Source organism: Narcine bancroftii, chromosome 8 (assembly GCF_036971445.1).
Source record: "Narcine bancroftii isolate sNarBan1 chromosome 8, sNarBan1.hap1, whole genome shotgun sequence".
Taxonomy (NCBI): Eukaryota; Metazoa; Chordata; class Chondrichthyes; order Torpediniformes; family Narcinidae; genus Narcine; species Narcine bancroftii.
In genome coordinates this window covers 127,556,281-127,575,869 of record NC_091476.1, presented here as the reverse complement: position 1 = coordinate 127,575,869, position 19,589 = coordinate 127,556,281, and positions in this window count along the sequence as shown.

Here is a 19,589-nt window from a genome sequence, read left to right as displayed (position 1 = left end):
CCACCTCTGATGCCCCAACTCTGATTCCCCGCCTCTGATTCCCCAGCTCTGATTCCCTGCCTCTGATTCCCCGCGTTCTATTCCCTGCCTCTGATTCCCCGCCTGTGATTCCCCATCTCTGACTCACCACCTCTGATTCCCCACCTCTGATTCCCCATATCTAATTCCCCGCCTCTGTTTGCCCGCCTCTGATTCCCCGCCTCTGTTTCCCCATATCTGATTCCCCGCCTCTGAATCCCCAACTCTGATTCCCTGCCTCTGATTCACCAGCTCTGATTCCCCGCCTTTGATTCCCCCCGTCTGATTCCCAGCCTCTGAATCCCCGTGTCTGATTTCCTGCCTCAGATTCCCCGCCTCTGATTCCCCATCTCTGATTCACCGCCTCTGATTCCCCACCTCTGATTCCCCATTTCTGATTCCGCACATCCGATTCCCTGCCTCTGATTCCCCGACTCTGATTCCCCACCTCTGATTCCCCAGCTCTTATTCCCTGCCTCTGATTCCCTGCCTCTGATTCCCCGCCTCTGATTCCCCATCTCTGATTCCCCACCTCTGATTCCCCGTGTCTGATTCCCTGCCTCTGATTCCCCGCCTCTGATTCCCCGCCTCTGATTCCCTGCAACTGATTCCCCGCCCCTGATTCCCCACCTCTGATTCCCCATATCTTATTCCCCGCCTCTGTTTCCCCCCCTCTGATTCCCAGCCTCTGATTCCCCATATCTGATTCCCTGCCTCTGATTCCCCATATCTGATTCCCCGCCTCTATTTCCCCATATCTGCTTCGCCGCCTCTGATTCCCCAACTCTGATTCCCCGCCTCTGATTCCCCAGCTCTGATTTCCCGCCTCTGATTCCCGGCATCCGATTCCCTGCCTCTGATTCTCCGCCTCTGATTCCCCATCTCTGATTCCCCGCCTCTGATTCCCCGTGTCTGATTCCCTGCCTATGATTCCCCGCCTCTGATTCCCCGCCTCTGATTCTCCATATCTCATTCCCCGCCTCTGAATCCCCATCTCTGATTCCCGGACTCTGATTCCCCAACTCTGATTCCCGGCCTCTTATTCCCAGCATTTGATTCCCGGCCTCTGATTCCCGGCCTCTGATTCCCCGCTTCTGATTCTGATTCCCTGCCTCTGATTCCCCATCTCTGATTCCGCACATCTGATTCCCTGCCTCTGATTCCCCACCTCTGATTCCCCATATCTGATTCCCCGCCTCTGTTTCCCCGCCTCTGATTCCCCGCCTCTGTTTCCCCATATCTAATTCCCCACCTCTGATGCCCCAATTCTGATTCCCCGCCTCTGATTCCCCAGCTCTGATTCCCCACCTCTGATTCCCTGCATCCGATTCCCCATGTCTGATTCCCCGCCTCTGTTTCCCCGCCTCTGATTCCCCGCCTCTGTTATCCCATATCTGATTCCCCGCCTCTGATTCCCCAGCTCTGATTCCCTGCCTCTGATTCCCCGCGTTCCATTCCCTGCCTCTGATTCCCCGGCTGTGATTCCCCATCTCTTATTCACCACCTCTGATTCCCCACCTCTGATTCCCCATATCTAATTCCCCGCCTCTGTTTGCCCGCCTCTGAGTCCCCTCCTCTGTTTCCACATATCTGATTCCCCGCCTCTGAATCCCCAACTCTGATTCCCTGCCTCTGATTCACCAGCTCTGATTCCCCGCCTTTGACTCCCCCCGTCTGATTCCCAGCCTCTGAATCCCCGTGTCTGATTTCCTGCCTCTGATTCCCTGCCTCTGATTCCCCATCTCTGATTAACCGCCTCTGATTCCCCACCTCTGACTCCCCATTTCTGATTCCGCACATCCGATTCCCTGCCTCTGATTCCCCGACTCTGATTCCCCACCTCTGATTCCCCAGCTCTTATTCCCCGCCTCTGATTCCCCGCATCTGATTCCCTGCCTCTGATTCCCCGCCTCTGATTCCCCATCTCTGATTCCCAACCTCTGATTCCCCGTGTCTGATTCCCTGCCTCTGATTCCCCGCCTCTGATTCCCCGCCTCTGATTCCCTGCAACTGATTCCCCGCCCCTGATTCCCCACCTCTGATTCCCCATATCTTATTCCCCGCCTCTGTTTCCCCCCCTCTGATTCCCAGCCTCTGATTCCCCATATCTGATTCCCTGCCTCTGATTCCCCATATCTGATTCCCCGCCTCTATTTCCCCATATCTGCTTCGCCGCCTCTGATTCCCCAACTCTGATTCCCCGCCTCTGATTCCCCAGCTCTGATTTCCCGCCTCTGATTCCCGGCATCCGATTCCCTGCCTCTGATTCCCCGCCTCTGATTCCCCATCTCTGATTCCCCGCCTCTGATTCCCCGTGTCTGATTCCCTGCCTATGATTCCCCGCCTCTGATTCCCCGCGTCTGATTCCCTGCCACTGATTCCCTGCCCCTGATTCCCCACCTCTGATTCCCCATATCTGATTCCCCGCCTCTGTTTTCCCGCCTCTGATTCCCTGCCTCTGATTCCCCATATCTGATTCCCCGCCTCTGATTCCCCAACTCTGATTCCCCGCCTCTGATTCCCCAGCTCTGAATCCCCGGCTCTGATTCCCCGCGTCTGATTCCCTGCCTCTGATTCCCCGCCTCTGATTCCCCATCTGTGATTCACAACCTCTGATGCCCCACCTCTGATTCCCCATATCTGATTCCCCGCCTCTGTTTCCCCGCCTCTGATTCCCCGCCTCTGATTCCCCATATCTGATTCCCCACCTCTGATTGTGCACCTCTGATTCACCGCCTCTGATTCCCCATCTCTGGTTCACCACCTATGATTCCCGGCCTCTGATTCCCCATCTCTGATTCCGCACATCCGATTCCCTGCCTATGATTCCCCACCTCTGATTCCCCGCCTCTGATTCCCCATATCGGATTCCCTGCCTCTCTTTCCCTGCCTCTGATTCCCCATATGTGATTCCCCACCTCTGTTTACCCGCCTCTGATTCCCCGCCTCTGTTTCCCCATCTCTGATTCACCGCCTTTGATTCGCCACCTCTGATTCCCCATATCTGATTCCCCACCTCTGTTTCCCCGCCTCTGATTCCCCGCCTCTGGTTCTCCATATCTCATTCCCCGCCTCTGAATCCCCATCTCTGATTCCCGGACTCTGATTCCCCACCTCTGATTCCCGGCCTCTTATTCCCAGCATCTGATTCCCGGCCTCTGATTCCCGGCCTCTAATTCCCCGCCTCTGTTTCCCCATATCTAATTCCCCACCTCTGATGCCCCAACTCTGATTCCCCGCCTCTGATTCCCCAGCTCTGATTCCCTGCCTCTGATTCCCCGCGTTCCATTCCCTGCCTCTGATTCCCCGCCTGTGATTCCCCATCTCTGATTCACCACCTCTGATTCCCCACCTCTGATTCCCCATATCTAATTCCCCGCCTCTGTTTGCCCACCTCTGATTCCCCGCCTCTGTTTCCCCATATCTGATTCCCCGCCTCTGAATCCCCAACTCTGATTCCCTGCCTCTGATTCACCAGCTCTGATTCCCCGCCTTTGATTCCCCCCGTCTGATTCCCAGCCTCTGAATCCCCGTGTCTGATTTCCTGCCTCAGATTCCCCGCCTCTGATTCCCCATCTCTGATTCACCGCCTCTGATTCCCCAACTCTGATTCCCCGCCTCTGATTCCCCAGCTCTGATTTCCCGCCTCTGATTTCCGGCATCCGATTCCCTGCCTCTGATTCCCCGCCTCTGATTCCCCATCTCTGATTCCCCGCCTATGATTCCCCGCCTCTGTTTCCCCGCCTCTGATTCCCCGCCTCTGTTTCCCCATATCTGATTCCCCGCCTCTGATTCCCCAACTTTCATTCCCCTCCTCTAATTCGCCAGCTATGATTCCCCGCCTCTGATTCCCTGCGTCTGATTCCCTGCCTCTGATTCCCCTTCTCTGATTCACCACCTCTGAATCCCCACCTCTGATTCCCCATCTCTGATTCCGCACATCCGATTCCCTGCCTCTGATTCCCCGCCTCTGATTCCCCATATCTGATTCCCCGCCTCTGATTCCCCAACTCTGATTCCCCGCCTCTGATTCCCCAGCTCTGAATCCCCGGCTCTGATTCCCCGTGTCTGATTCCCTGCCTCTGATTCCCCGCCTCTGATTCCCCATCTGTGATTCACAACCTCTGATGCCCCACCTCTGATTCCCCATATCTGATTCCCCGCCTCTGTTTCCCCGCCTCTGATTCCCCGCCTCTGATTCCCCATATCTGATTCCCCGCCTCTGATTCCCCAACTCTGATTCCCCGCCTCTGATTCCCCAGCTCTGAATCCCCGGCTCTGATTCCCCGTGTCTGATTCCCTGCCTCTGATTCCCCGCCTCTGATTCCCCATCTGTGATTCACAACCTCTGATGCCCCACCTCTGATTCCCCATATCTGATTCCCCGCCTCTGTTTCCCCGCCTCTGATTCCCCGCCTCTGATTCCCCATCTCTGATTCCCCGCCTCTGATTCCCCGTGTCTGATTCCCTGCCTCTGATTCCCCGCCTCTGATTCCCCGCCTCTGATTCCCTGCCACTGATTCCCTGCCCCTGATTCCCCACTTCTGATTCCCCATATCTGATTCCCCGCCTCTGTTTCCCCGCCTCTGATTCCCCGCCTCTGATTCCCCATATCTGATTCCCTGCCTCTGATTCCCCAACTCTGATTCCCCGCCTCTGATTCCCCAGCTCTGAATCCCCGCCTCTGATTCCCCGTGTCTGATTCCCTGCCTCTGATTCCCCGCCTTGATTCCCCATCTCTGATTTACAACCTCTGATTCCCCACCTCTGATTCCCCATATCTGATTCCCAGCCTCTGTTTCCCCGCCTCTGATTCCCCGCCTCTGATTCCCCATATCTGATTCCCCGGCTCTGATTGCCCACCTCTGATTCCCCGCCTCTGATTCGCCAGCTCTGATTCCCCGCCTCTGATTCCCCGCATCTGATTCCCTGCCTCTGATTCCCCGCCTCTGATTCCCCATCTCTGATTCACCGCCTTTGATTCGCCACCTCTGATTCCCCATATCTGATTCCGAACCTCTGTTTCCCCGCCTCTGATTCCCCGCTTCTGATTCTCCATATCTCATTCCCCGCCTCTGAATCCCCATCTCTGATTCCCGGACTCTGATTCCCCACCTCTGATTCCCGGCCTCTTATTCCCAGCATTTGATTCCCGGCCTCTGATTCCCGGCCTCTGATTCCCCGCTTCTGATTCTGATTCCCTGCCTCTGATTCCCCATCTCTGATTCCGCACATCTGATTCCCTGCCACTGATTCCCCACCTCTGATTCCCCATATCTGATTCCCCGCCTCTGTTTCCCCGCCTCTGATTCCCCGCCTCTGTTTCCCCATATCTAATTCCCCACCTCTGATGCCCCAACTCTGATTCCCCGCCTCTGATTCCCCAGCTCTGATTCCCCACCTCTGATTCCCTTCATCCGATTCCCCATGTCTGATTCCCCGCCTCTGTTTCCCCGCCTCTGATTCCCCGCCTCTGTTTCCCCATATCTGATTCCCCGCCTCTGATTCCCCAGCTCTGATTCCCTGCCTCTGATTCCCCGCGTTCCATTCCCTGCCTCTGATTCCCCGCCTGTGATTCCCCATCTCTTATTCACCACCTCTGATTCCCCACCTCTGATTCCCCATATCTAATTCCCCGCATCTGTTTGCCCGCCTCTGATTCCCCTTCTCTGTTTCCACATATCTGATTCCCCGCCTCTGAATCCCCAACTCTGATTCCCCGCCTCTGAATCACCAGCTCTGATTCCCCGCCTTTGATTCCCCCCGTCTGATTCCCAGCCTCTGAATCCCCGTGTCTGATTTCCTGCCTCTGATTCCCCGCCTCTGATTCCCCATCTCTGATTCACCGCCTCTGATTCCCCACCTCTGACTCCCCATTTCTGATTCCGCACATCCGATTCCCTGCCTCTGATTCCCCGACTCTGATTCCCCACCTCTGATTCCCCAGCTCTTATTCCCCGCCTCTGATTCCCCGCGTCTGATTCCCTGCCTCTGATTCCCCGCCTCTGATTCCCCATCTCTGATTCCCCACCTCTGATTCCCCGTCTGATTCCCTGCCTCTGATTCCCCGCCTCTGATTCCCCGCCTCTGATTCCCTGCAACTGATTCCCCGCCCCTGATTCCCCACCTCTGATTCCCCATATCTTATTCCCCGCCTCTGTTTCCCCCCCTCTGATTCCCAGCCTCTGATTCCCCATATCTGATTCCCTGCCTCTGATTCCCCATATCTGATTCCCCGCCTCTATTTCCCCATATCTGCTTCGCCGCCTCTGATTCCCCAACTCTGATTCCCCGCCTCTGATTCCCCAGCTCTGATTCCCCATCTCTGATTCCGCACATCCGATTCCCTGCCTCTGATTCCCCGCCTCTGATTCCCCATCTCTGATTCACCGCCTCTGATTCCCCACCTCTGACTCCCCATTTCTGATTCCGCACATCCGATTCCCTGCCTCTGATTCCCCGACTCTGATTCCCCACCTATGATTCCCCAGCTCTTATTCCCCGCCTCTGATTCCCCGCGTCTGATTCCCTGCCTCTGATTCCCCGCCTCTGATTCCCCATCTCTGATTCCCCACCTCTGATTCCCCGTGTCTGATTCCCTGCCTCTGAATCCCCGCCTCTGATTCCCCGCATCTGATTCCCTGCCACTGATTCCCCACCACTGATTCCCCACCTCTGATTCCCCATATCTTATTCCTCGCCTCTGTTTCCCCCGCTCTGATTCCCAGCCTCTGATTCCCCATATCTGATTCCCCGCCTCTGATTCCCCATATCTGATTCCCCGCCTCATTTTCCCCATATCTGCTTCGCCGCCTCTGATTCCCCAACTCTGATTCCCTGCCTCTGATTCCCCAGCACTGATTTCCCGCCTCTGATTTCCGGCATCCGATTCCCTGCCTCTGATTCCCCGCCTATGATTCCCCGCATCTGTTTCCCCGCCTCTGATTCCCCGCCTCTGTTTCCCCATATCTGATTCCCCGCCTCTGATTCCCCAACTTTGATTCCCCTCCTCTAATTTGCCAGCTATGATTCCCCGCCTCTGATTCCCTGCGTCTGATTCCCTGCCTCTGATTCCCCTTCTCTGATTCACCACCTCTGAATCCCCACCTCTGATTCCCCATCTCTGATTCCGCACATCCGATTCCCTGACTCTGATTCCCCGCCTCTGATTCCCCGCCTCTGATTCCCTGCCTCTGATTCGCAACTTCTAATTCCCCACCTCTGATTCCCCATATCTGATTCCCCGCCTCTGTTTCCCTGCCTCTGATTCCCGGCCTCTGATTCCCCAGCTCTGATTCCCCGCCTTTTATTCCCGGCCTCTGATTCCCTGCCACTGATTCCCCGCCCCTGATTCCCCACCTCTGATTCCCCATATCTGATTCCCCGCCTCTGTTTCCCCAGCTCTGATTCCCCACCTCTGATTCCCCAGCTCCGATTCCCTGCCACTGATTCCCCGCCCCTGATTCCCCACCTCTGATTCCCCATATCTGATTCCCCACCTCTGTTTCCCCAGCTCTGATTCCCTGCCTCTGATTCCCTGCCCTGATTCCCCATCTCTGTTTCACCGCCTTTGATTCGCCACCTCTGATTCCCCATATCTGATTCCCCGCCTCTGTTTCCCCGCCTCTGATTCCCTGCCTCTGATTCCCAACCTCTGATTCCACACCTCTCATTCCCCATATATGATTCCCCGCCTCTATTTCCCCATATCTGATTCCCCGCCTCTGATTCCCCAACTCTGATTCCCCGCCTCTGATTCCCCAGCTCTGATTCCCCGCCTCTGATTCCCGGCGTCCGATTCCCTGCCTCTGATTCCCCGCCTCTGATTCCCCATCTCTGATTCCCCGCCTCCGATTCCCCGCGTCTGATTCCCTGCCTCTGATTCCCCGCCTCTGATTCCCCGCCTCTGATTCCCTGCCACTGATTCCCTGCCCCTGATTCCCCACTTCTGATTCCCCATATCTGATTCCCCGCCTCTGCTTCCCCGCCTCTGATTCCCCGCCTCTGATTCCCCATATCTGATTCCCTGCCTCTGATTCCCCAACTCTGATTCCCCGCCTCTGATTCCCCAGCTCTGAATCCCCGCCTCTGATTCCCCGCGTCTGATTCCCTGCCTCTGATTCCCCGCCTTGATTCCCCATCTCTGATTTACAACCTCTGATTCCCCACCTCTGATTCCCCATATCTGATTCCCAGCCTCTGTTTCCCCGCCTCTGATTCCCCGCCTCTGATTCCCCATATCTGATTCCCCGGCTCTGATTGCCCACCTCTGATTCCCCGCCTCTGATTCGCCAGCTCTGATTCCCCGCCTCTGATTACCCGCATCTGATTCCCTGCCTCTGATTCACCGCCTCTGATTCCCCATCTCTGATTCACCGCCTTTGATTCGCCACCTCTGATTCCCCATATCTGATTCCCCACCTCTGTTTCCCCGCCTCTGATTCCCCGCCTCTGATTCTCCATATCTCATTCCCCGCCTCTGAATCCCCATCTCTGATTCCCGGACTCTGATTCCCCACCTCTGATTCCCGGCCTCTTATTCCCAGCATTTGATTCCCGGCCTCTGATTCCCGGCCTCTGATTCCCCGCTTCTGATTCTGATTCCCTGCCTCTGATTCCCCATCTCTGATTCCCCACCTCTGATTCCCCAGCTCTGATTCCCTGCCACTGATTCCCCGCCCCTAATTCCCCACCTCTGATTCCCCATATCTGATTCCCCACCTCTGTTTCCCCAGCTCTGATTCCCTGCCTCTGATTCCCTGCCCTGATTCCCCATCTCTGTTTCACCGCCTTTGATTCGCCACCTCTGATTCCCCATATCTGATTCCCCGCCTCTGTTTCCCAGCCTCTGATTCCCTGCCTCTGATTCCCAACCTCTGATTCCACACCTCTCATTCCCCATATATGATTCCCCGCCTCTATTTCCCCATATCTGATTCCCCGCCTCTGATTCCCCAACTCTGATTCCCCGCCTCTGATTCCCCAGCTCTGATTCCCCGCCTCTGATTCCCGGCGTCCGATTCCCTGCCTCTGATTCCCCGCCTCTGATTCCGCATCTCTGATTCCCCGCCTCTGATTCCCCGCGTGTGATTCCCTGCCTCTGATTCCCCGCCTCTGATTTCCCGCCTCTGATTCCCTGCCACTGATTCCCTGCCCCTGATTCCCCACTTCTGATTCCCCATATCTGATTCCCCGCCTCTGTTTCCCCGCCTCTGATTCCCCGCCTCTGATTCCCCATATCTGATTCCCCGCCTCTGATTCCCCAACTCTGATTCCCCGCCTCTGATTCCCCAGCTCTGAATCCCCGGCTCTGATTCCCCGTGTCTGATTCCCTGCCTCTGATTCCCCGCCTCTGATTCCCCATCTGTGATTCACAACCTCTGATGCCCCACCTCTGATTCCCCATATCTGATTCCCCGCCTCTGTTTCCCCGCCTCTGATTCCCCGCCTCTGATTCCCCATATCTGATTCCCCGCCTCTGATTCCCCAACTCTGATTCCCCGCCTCTGATTCCCCAGCTCTGAATCCCCGGCTCTGATTCCCCGTGTCTGATTCCCTGCCTCTGATTCCCCGCCTCTGATTCCCCATCTGTGATTCACAACCTCTGATGCCCCACCTCTGATTCCCCATATCTGATTCCCCGCCTCTGTTTCCCCGCCTCTGATTCCCCGCCTCTGATTCCCCATCTCTGATTCCCCGCCTCTGATTCCCCGTGTCTGATTCCCTGCCTCTGATTCCCCGCCTCTGATTCCCCGCCTCTGATTCCCTGCCACTGATTCCCTGCCCCTGATTCCCCACTTCTGATTCCCCATATCTGATTCCCCGCCTCTGTTTCCCCGCCTCTGATTCCCCGCCTCTGATTCCCCATATCTGATTCCCTGCCTCTGATTCCCCAACTCTGATTCCCCGCCTCTGATTCCCCAGCTCTGAATCCCCGCCTCTGATTCCCCGTGTCTGATTCCCTGCCTCTGATTCCCCGCCTTGATTCCCCATCTCTGATTTACAACCTCTGATTCCCCACCTCTGATTCCCCATATCTGATTCCCAGCCTCTGTTTCCCCGCCTCTGATTCCCCGCCTCTGATTCCCCATATCTGATTCCCCGGCTCTGATTGCCCACCTCTGATTCCCCGCCTCTGATTCGCCAGCTCTGATTCCCCGCCTCTGATTCCCCGCATCTGATTCCCTGCCTCTGATTCCCCGCCTCTGATTCCCCATCTCTGATTCACCGCCTTTGATTCGCCACCTCTGATTCCCCATATCTGATTCCGAACCTCTGTTTCCCCGCCTCTGATTCCCCGCTTCTGATTCTCCATATCTCATTCCCCGCCTCTGAATCCCCATCTCTGATTCCCGGACTCTGATTCCCCACCTCTGATTCCCGGCCTCTTATTCCCAGCATTTGATTCCCGGCCTCTGATTCCCGGCCTCTGATTCCCCGCTTCTGATTCTGATTCCCTGCCTCTGATTCCCCATCTCTGATTCCGCACATCTGATTCCCTGCCACTGATTCCCCACCTCTGATTCCCCATATCTGATTCCCCGCCTCTGTTTCCCCTCCTCTGATTCCCCGCCTCTGTTTCCCCATATCTAATTCCCCACCTCTGATGCCCCAACTCTGATTCCCCGCCTCTGATTCCCCAGCTCTGATTCCCCACCTCTGATTCCCTTCATCCGATTCCCCATGTCTGATTCCCCGCCTCTGTTTCCCCGCCTCTGATTCCCCGCCTCTGTTTCCCCATATCTGATTCCCCGCCTCTGATTCCCCAGCTCTGATTCCCTGCCTCTGATTCCCCGCGTTCCATTCCCTGCCTCTGATTCCCCGCCTGTGATTCCCCATCTCTTATTCACCACCTCTGATTCCCCACCTCTGATTCCCCATATCTAATTCCCCGCATCTGTTTGCCCGCCTCTGATTCCCCTTCTCTGTTTCCACATATCTGATTCCCCGCCTCTGAATCCCCAACTCTGATTCCCCGCCTCTGAATCACCAGCTCTGATTCCCCGCCTTTGATTCCCCCCGTCTGATTCCCAGCCTCTGAATCCCCGTGTCTGATTTCCTGCCTCTGATTCCCCGCCTCTGATTCCCCATCTCTGATTCACCGCCTCTGATTCCCCACCTCTGACTCCCCATTTCTGATTCCGCACATCCGATTCCCTGCCTCTGATTCCCCGACTCTGATTCCCCACCTCTGATTCCCCAGCTCTTATTCCCCGCCTCTGATTCCCCGCGTCTGATTCCCTGCCTCTGATTCCCCGCCTCTGATTCCCCATCTCTGATTCCCCACCTCTGATTCCCCGTCTGATTCCCTGCCTCTGATTCCCCGCCTCTGATTCCCCGCCTCTGATTCCCTGCAACTGATTCCCCGCCCCTGATTCCCCACCTCTGATTCCCCATATCTTATTCCCCGCCTCTGTTTCCCCCCCTCTGATTCCCAGCCTCTGATTCCCCATATCTGATTCCCTGCCTCTGATTCCCCATATCTGATTCCCCGCCTCTATTTCCCCATATCTGCTTCGCCGCCTCTGATTCCCCAACTCTGATTCCCCGCCTCTGATTCCCCAGCTCTGATTCCCCATCTCTGATTCCGCACATCCGATTCCCTGCCTCTGATTTCCCGCCTCTGATTCCCCATCTCTGATTCACCGCCTCTGATTCCCCACCTCTGACTCCCCATTTCTGATTCCGCACATCCGATTCCCTGCCTCTGATTCCCCGACTCTGATTCCCCACCTATGATTCCCCAGCTCTTATTCCCCGCCTCTGATTCCCCGCGTCTGATTCCCTGCCTCTGATTCCCCGCCTCTGATTCCCCATCTCTGATTCCCCACCTCTGATTCCCCGTGTCTGATTCCCTGCCTCTGAATCCCCGCCTCTGATTCCCCGCATCTGATTCCCTGCCACTGATTCCCCACCACTGATTCCCCACCTCTGATTCCCCATATCATATTCCTCGCCTCTGTTCCCCCCGCTCTGATTCCCAGCCTCTGATTCCCCATATCTGATTCCCCGCCTCTGATTCCCCATATCTGATTCCCCGCCTCATTTTCCCCATATCTGCTTCGCCGCCTCTGATTCCCCAACTCTGATTCCCTGCCTCTGATTCCCCAGCACTGATTTCCCGCCTCTGATTTCCGGCATCCGATTCCCTGCCTCTGATTCCCCGCCTATGATTCCCCGCATCTGTTTCCCCGCCTCTGATTCCGCGCCTCTGTTTCCCCATATCTGATTCCCCGCCTCTGATTCCCCAACTTTGATTCCCCTCCTCTAATTTGCCAGCTATGATTCCCCGCCTCTGATTCCCTGCGTCTGATTCCCTGCCTCTGATTCCCCTTCTCTGATTCACCACCTCTGAATCCCCACCTCTGATTCCCCATCTCTGATTCCGCACATCCGATTCCCTGACTCTGATTCCCCGCCTCTGATTCCCCGCCTCTGATTCCCTGCCTCTGATTCGCAACCTCTAATTCCCCACCTCTGATTCCCCATATCTGATTCCCCGCCTCTGTTTCCCTGCCTCTGATTCCCGGCCTCTGATTCCCCAGCTCTGATTCCCCGCCTTTTATTCCCGGCCTCTGATTCCCTGCCACTGATTCCCCGCCCCTGATTCCCCACCTCTGATTCCCCATATCTGATTCCCCGCCTCTGTTTCCCCAGCTCTGATTCCCCACCTCTGATTCCCCAGCTCCGATTCCCTGCCACTGATTCCCCGCCCCTGATTCCCCACCTCTGATTCCCCATATCTGATTCCCCACCTCTGTTTCCCCAGCTCTGATTCCCTGCCTCTGATTCCCTGCCCTGATTCCCCATCTCTGTTTCACCGCCTTTGATTCGCCACCTCTGATTCCCCATATCTGATTCCCCGCCTCTGTTTCCCCGCCTCTGATTCCCTGCCTCTGATTCCCAACCTCTGATTCCACACCTCTCATTCCCCATATATGATTCCCCGCCTCTATTTCCCCATATCTGATTCCCCGCCTCTGATTCCCCAACTCTGATTCCCCGCCTCTGATTCCCCAGCTCTGATTCCCCGCCTCTGATTCCCGGCGTCCGATTCCCTGCCTCTGATTCCCCGCCTCTGATTCCCCATCTCTGATTCCCCGCCTCCGATTCCCCGCGTCTGATTCCCTGCCTCTGATTCCCCGCCTCTGATTCCCCGCCTCTGATTCCCTGCCACTGATTCCCTGCCCCTGATTCCCCACTTCTGATTCCCCATATCTGATTCCCCGCCTCTGCTTCCCCGCCTCTGATTCCCCGCCTCTGATTCCCCATATCTGATTCCCTGCCTCTGATTCCCCAACTCTGATTCCCCGCCTCTGATTCCCCAGCTCTGAATCCCCGCCTCTGATTCCCCGCGTCTGATTCCCTGCCTCTGATTCCCCGCCTTGATTCCCCATCTCTGATTTACAACCTCTGATTCCCCACCTCTGATTCCCCATATCTGATTCCCAGCCTCTGTTTCCCCGCCTCTGATTCCCCGCCTCTGATTCCCCATATCTGATTCCCCGGCTCTGATTGCCCACCTCTGATTCCGCGCCTCTGATTCGCCAGCTCTGATTCCCCGCCTCTGATTACCCGCATCTGATTCCCTGCCTCTGATTCCCCGCCTCTGATTCCCCATCTCTGATTCACCGCCTTTGATTCGCCACCTCTGATTCCCCATATCTGATTCCCCACCTCTGTTTCCCCGCCTCTGATTCCCCGCCTCTGATTCTCCATATCTCATTCCCCGCCTCTGAATCCCCATCTCTGATTCCCGGACTCTGATTCCCCACCTCTGATTCCCGGCCTCTTATTCCCAGCATTTGATTCCCGGCCTCTGATTCCCGGCCTCTGATTCCCCGCTTCTGATTCTGATTCCCTGCCTCTGATTCCCCATCTCTGATTCCCCACCTCTGATTCCCCAGCTCTGATTCCCTGCCACTGATTCCCCGCCCCTAATTCCCCACCTCTGATTCCCCATATCTGATTCCCCACCTGTGTTTCCCCAGCTCTGATTCCCTGCCTCTGATTCCCTGCCCTGATTCCCCATCTCTGTTTCACCGCCTTTGATTCGCCACCTCTGATTCCCCATATCTGATTCCCCGCCTCTGTTTCCCAGCCTCTGATTCCCTGCCTCTGATTCCCAACCTCTGATTCCACACCTCTCATTCCCCATATATGATTCCCCGCCTCTATTTCCCCATATCTGATTCCCCGCCTCTGATTCCCCAACTCTGATTCCCCGCCTCTGATTCCCCAGCTCTGATTCCCCGCCTCTGATTCCCGGCGTCCGATTCCCTGCCTCTGATTCCCCGCCTCTGATTCCCCATCTCTGATTCCCCGCCTCTGATTCCCCGCGTGTGATTCCCTGCCTCTGATTCCCCGCCTCTGATTTCCCGCCTCTGATTCCCTGCCACTGATTCCCTGCCCCTGATTCCCCACTTCTGATTCCCCATATCTGATTCCCCGCCTCTGTTTCCCCGCCTCTGATTCCCCGCCTCTGATTCCCCATATCTGATTCCCTGCCTCTGATTCCCCAACTCTGATTCCCCGCCTCTGATTCCCCAGCTCTGAATCCCCGCCTCTGATTCCCCGCGTCTGATTCCCTGCCTCTGATTCCCCGCCTTGATTCCCCATCTCTGATTTACAACCTCTGATTCCCCACCTCTGATTCCCCATATCTGATTCCCAGCCTCTGTTTCCCCGCCTCTGATTCCCCGCCTCTGATTCCCCATATCTGATTCCCCGGCTCTGATTGCCCACCTCTGATTCCCCGCCTCTGATTCGCCAGCTCTGATTCCCCGCCTCTGATTCCCCGCATCTGATTCCCTGCCTCTGATTCCCCGCCTCTGATTCCCCATCTCTGATTCACCGCCTTTGATTCGCCACCTCTGATTCCCCATATCTGATTCACCACCTCTGTTTCCCCGCCTCTGATTCCCCGCCTCTGATTCTCCATATCTCATTCCCCGCCTCTGAATCCCCATCTCTGATTCCCGGACTCTGATTCCCCACCTCTGATTCCCGGCCTCTTATTCCCAGCATTTGATTCCCGGCCTCTGATTCCCGGCCTCTGATTCCCCGCTTCTGATTCTGATTCCCTGCCTCTGATTCCCCATCTCTGATTCCGCACATCTGATTCCCTGCCTCTGATTCCCCACCTCTGATTCCCCATATCTGATTCCCCGCCTCTGTTTTCCCGCCTCTGATTCCCCACCTCTGTTTCCCCATATCTAATTCCCCACCTCTGATGCCCCAACTCTGATTCCCCGCCTCTGATTCCCCGGCTCTGAATCCCCACCTCTGATTCCCTGCATCCGATTCCCCATGTCTGATTCCCCACCTCTGTTTCCCCGCCTCTGATTCCCCGCCTCTGTTTCCCCATATCTGATTCCCCGCCTCTGATTCCCCAGCTCTGATTCCCTGCCTCTGATTCCCCGCGTTCCATTCCCTGCCTCTGATTCCCCGCCTGTGATTCCCCATCTCTTATTCACCACCTCTGATTCCCCACCTCTGATTCCCCATATCTAATTCCCCGCCTCTGTTTGCCCGCCTCTGAGTCACCTCCTCTGTTTCCACATATCTGATTCCCCGCCTCTGAATCCCCAACTCTGATTCCCTGCCTCTGATTCACCAGCTCTGATTCCCCGCCTTTGATTCCCCCCGTCTGATTCCCAGCCTCTGAATCCCCGTGTCTGATTTCCTGCCTCTGATTCCCCGCCTCTGATTCCCCATCTCTGATTCACCGCCTCTGATTCCCCACCTCTGACTCCCCATTTCTGATTCCGCACATCCGATTCCCTGCCTCTGATTCCCCGACTCTGATTCCCCACCTCTGATTCCCCAGCTCTTATTCCCCGCCTCTGATTCCCCGCGTCTGATTCCCTGCCTCTGATTCCCCGCCTCTGATTCCCCATCTCTGATTCCCCACCTCTGATTCCCCGTGTCTGATTCCCTGCCTCTGATTCCCCGCCTCTGATTCCCCGCCTCTGATTCCCTGCAACTGATTCCCCGCCCCTGATTCCCCACCTCTGATTCCCCATATCTTATTCCCCGCCTCTGTTTCCCCCCCTCTGATTCCCAGCCTCTGATTCCCCATATCTGATTCCCTGCCTCTGATTCCCCATATCTGATTCCCCGCCTCTATTTCCCCATATCTGCTTCGCCGCCTCTGATTCCCCAACTCTGATTCCCCGCCTCTGATTCCCCAGCTCTGATTTCCCGCCTCTGATTCCCGGCATCCGATTCCCTGCCTCTGATTCCCCGCCTCTGATTCCCCATCTCTGATTCCCCGCCTCTGATTCCCCGTGTCTGATTCCCTGCCTATGATTCCCCGCCTCTGATTCCCCGCGTCTGATTCCCTGCCACTGACTCCCTGCCCCTGATTCCCCACCTCTGATTCCCCATATCTGATTCCCCGCCTCTGTTTTCCCGCCTCTGATTCCCTGCCTCTGATTCCCCATATCTGATTCCCCGCCTCTGATTCCCCAACTCTGATTCCCCGCCTCTGATTCCCCAGCTCTGAATCCCCGGCTCTGATTCCCCGCGTCTGATTCCCTGCCTCTGATTCCCCGCCTCTGATTCCCCATCTGTGATTCACAACCTCTGATGCCCCACCTCTGATTCCCCATATCTGATTCCCCGCCTCTGTTTCCCCGCCTCTGATTCCCCGCCTCTGATTCCCCATATCTGATTCCCCACCTCTGATTGTGCACCTCTGATTCACCGCCTCTGATTCCCCATCTCTGATTCACCACCTATGATTCCCGGCCTCTGATTCCCCATCTCTGATTCCGCACATCCGAATCCCTGCCTATGATTCCCCACCTCTGATTCCCCGCCTCTGATTCCCCATATCGGATTCCCTGCCTCTGTTTCCCTGCCTCTGATTCCCCATATGTGATTCCCCACCTCTGTTTACCCGCCTCTGATTCCCCGCCTCTGTTTCCCCATCTCTGATTCACCGCCTTTGATTCGCCACCTCTGATTCCCCATATCTGATTCCCCACCTCTGTTTCCCCGCCTCTGATTCCCCGCCTCTGATTCTCCATATCTCATTCCCCGCCTCTGAATCCCCATCTCTGATTCCCGGACTCTGATTCCCCACCTCTGATTCCCGGCCTCTTATTCCCAGCATCTGATTCCCGGCCTCTGATTCCCGGCCTATAATTCCCCGCCTCTGTTTCCCCATATCTAATTCCCCACCTATGATGCCCCAACTCTGATTCCCCGCCTCTGATTCCCCAGCTCTGATTCCCTGCCTCTGATTCCCCGCGTTCTATTCCCTGCCTCTGATTCCCCGCCTGTGATTCCCCATCTCTGACTCACCACCTCTGATTCCCCACCTCTGATTCCCCATATCTAATTCCCCGCCTCTGTTTGCCCGCCTCTGATTCCCCGCCTCTGTTTCCCCATATCTGATTCCCCGCCTCTGAATCCCCAACTCTGATTCCCTGCCTCTGATTCACCAGCTCTGATTCCCCGCCTTTGATTCCCCCCGTCTGATTCCCAGCCTCTGAATCCCCGTGTCTGATTTCCTGCCTCAGATTCCCCGCCTCTGATTCCCCATCTCTGATTCACCGCCTCTGATTCCCCACCTCTGATTCCCCATTTCTGATTCCGCACATCCGATTCCCTGCCTCTGATTCCCCGACTCTGATTCCCCACCTCTGATTCCCCAGCTCTTATTCCCCGCCTCTGATTCCCTGCCTCTGATTCCCCGCCTCTGATTCCCCATCTCTGATTCCCCACCGCTGATTCCCCGTGTCTGATTCCCTGCCTCTGATTCCCCGCCTCTGATTCCCCGCCTCTGATTCCCTGCAACTGATTCCCCGCCCCTGATTCCCCACCTCTGATTCCCCATATCTTATTCCCCGCCTCTGTTTCCCCCCCTCTGATTCCCAGCCTCTGATTCCCCATATCTGATTCCCTGCCTCTGATTCCCCATATCTGATTCCCCGCCTCTATTTCCCCATATCTGCTTCGCCGCCTCTGATTCCCCAACTCTGATTCCCCGCCTCTGATTCCCCAGCTCTGATTCCCCATCTCTGATTCCGCACATCCGATTCCCTGCCTCTGATTTCCCGCCTCTGATTCCCCATCTCTGATTCACCGCCTCTGATTCCCCACCTCTGACTCCCCATTTCTGATTCCGCACATCCGATTCCCTGCCTCTGATTCCCCGACTCTGATTCCCCACCTATGATTCCCCAGCTCTTATTCCCCGCCTCTGATTCCCCGCGTCTGATTCCCTGCCTCTGATTCCCCGCCTCTGATTCCCCATCTCTGATTCCCCACCTCTGATTCCCCGTGTCTGATTCCCTGCCTCTGAATCCCCGCCTCTGATTCCCCGCATCTGATTCCCTGCCACTGATTCCCCACCACTGATTCCCCACCTCTGATTCCCCATATCATATTCCTCGCCTCTGTTCCCCCCGCTCTGATTCCCAGCCTCTGATTCCCCATATCTGATTCCCCGCCTCTGATTCCCCATATCTGATTCCCCGCCTCATTTTCCCCATATCTGCTTCGCCGCCTCTGATTCCCCAACTCTGATTCCCTGCCTCTGATTCCCCAGCACTGATTTCCCGCCTCTGATTTCCGGCATCCGATTCCCTGCCTCTGATTCCCCGCCTATGATTCCCCGCATCTGTTTCCCCGCCTCTGATTCCGCGCCTCTGTTTCCCCATATCTGATTCCCCGCCTCTGATTCCCCAACTTTGATTCCCCTCCTCTAATTTGCCAGCTATGATTCCCCGCCTCTGATTCCCTGCGTCTGATTCCCTGCCTCTGATTCCCCTTCTCTGATTCACCACCTCTGAATCCCCACCTCTGATTCCCCATCTCTGATTCCGCACATCCGATTCCCTGACTCTGATTCCCCGCCTCTGATTCCCCGCCTCTGATTCCCTGCCTCTGATTCGCAACCTCTAATTCCCCACCTCTGATTCCCCATATCTGATTCCCCGCCTCTGTTTCCCTGCCTCTGATTCCCGGCCTCTGATTCCCCAGCTCTGATTCCCCGCCTTTTATTCCCGGCCTCTGATTCCCTGCCACTGATTCCCCGCCCCTGATTCCCCACCTCTGATTCCCCATATCTGATTCCCCGCCTCTGTTTCCCCAGCTCTGATTCCCCACCTCTGATTCCCCAGCTCCGATTCCCTGCCACTGATTCCCCGCCCCTGATTCCCCACCTCTGATTCCCCATATCTGATTCCCCACCTCTGTTTCCCCAGCTCTGATTCCCTGCCTCTGATTCCCTGCCCTGATTCCCCATCTCTGTTTCACCGCCTTTGATTCGCCACCTCTGATTCCCCATATCTGATTCCCCGCCTCTGTTTCCCCGCCTCTGATTCCCTGCCTCTGATTCCCAACCTCTGATTCCACACCTCTCATTCCCCATATATGATTCCCCGCCTCTATTTCCCCATATCTGATTCCCCGCCTCTGATTCCCCAACTCTGATTCCCCGCCTCTGATTCCCCAGCTCTGATTCCCCGCCTCTGATTCCCGGCGTCCGATTCCCTGCCTCTGATTCCCCGCCTCTGATTCCCCATCTCTGATTCCCCGCCTCCGATTCCCCGCGTCTG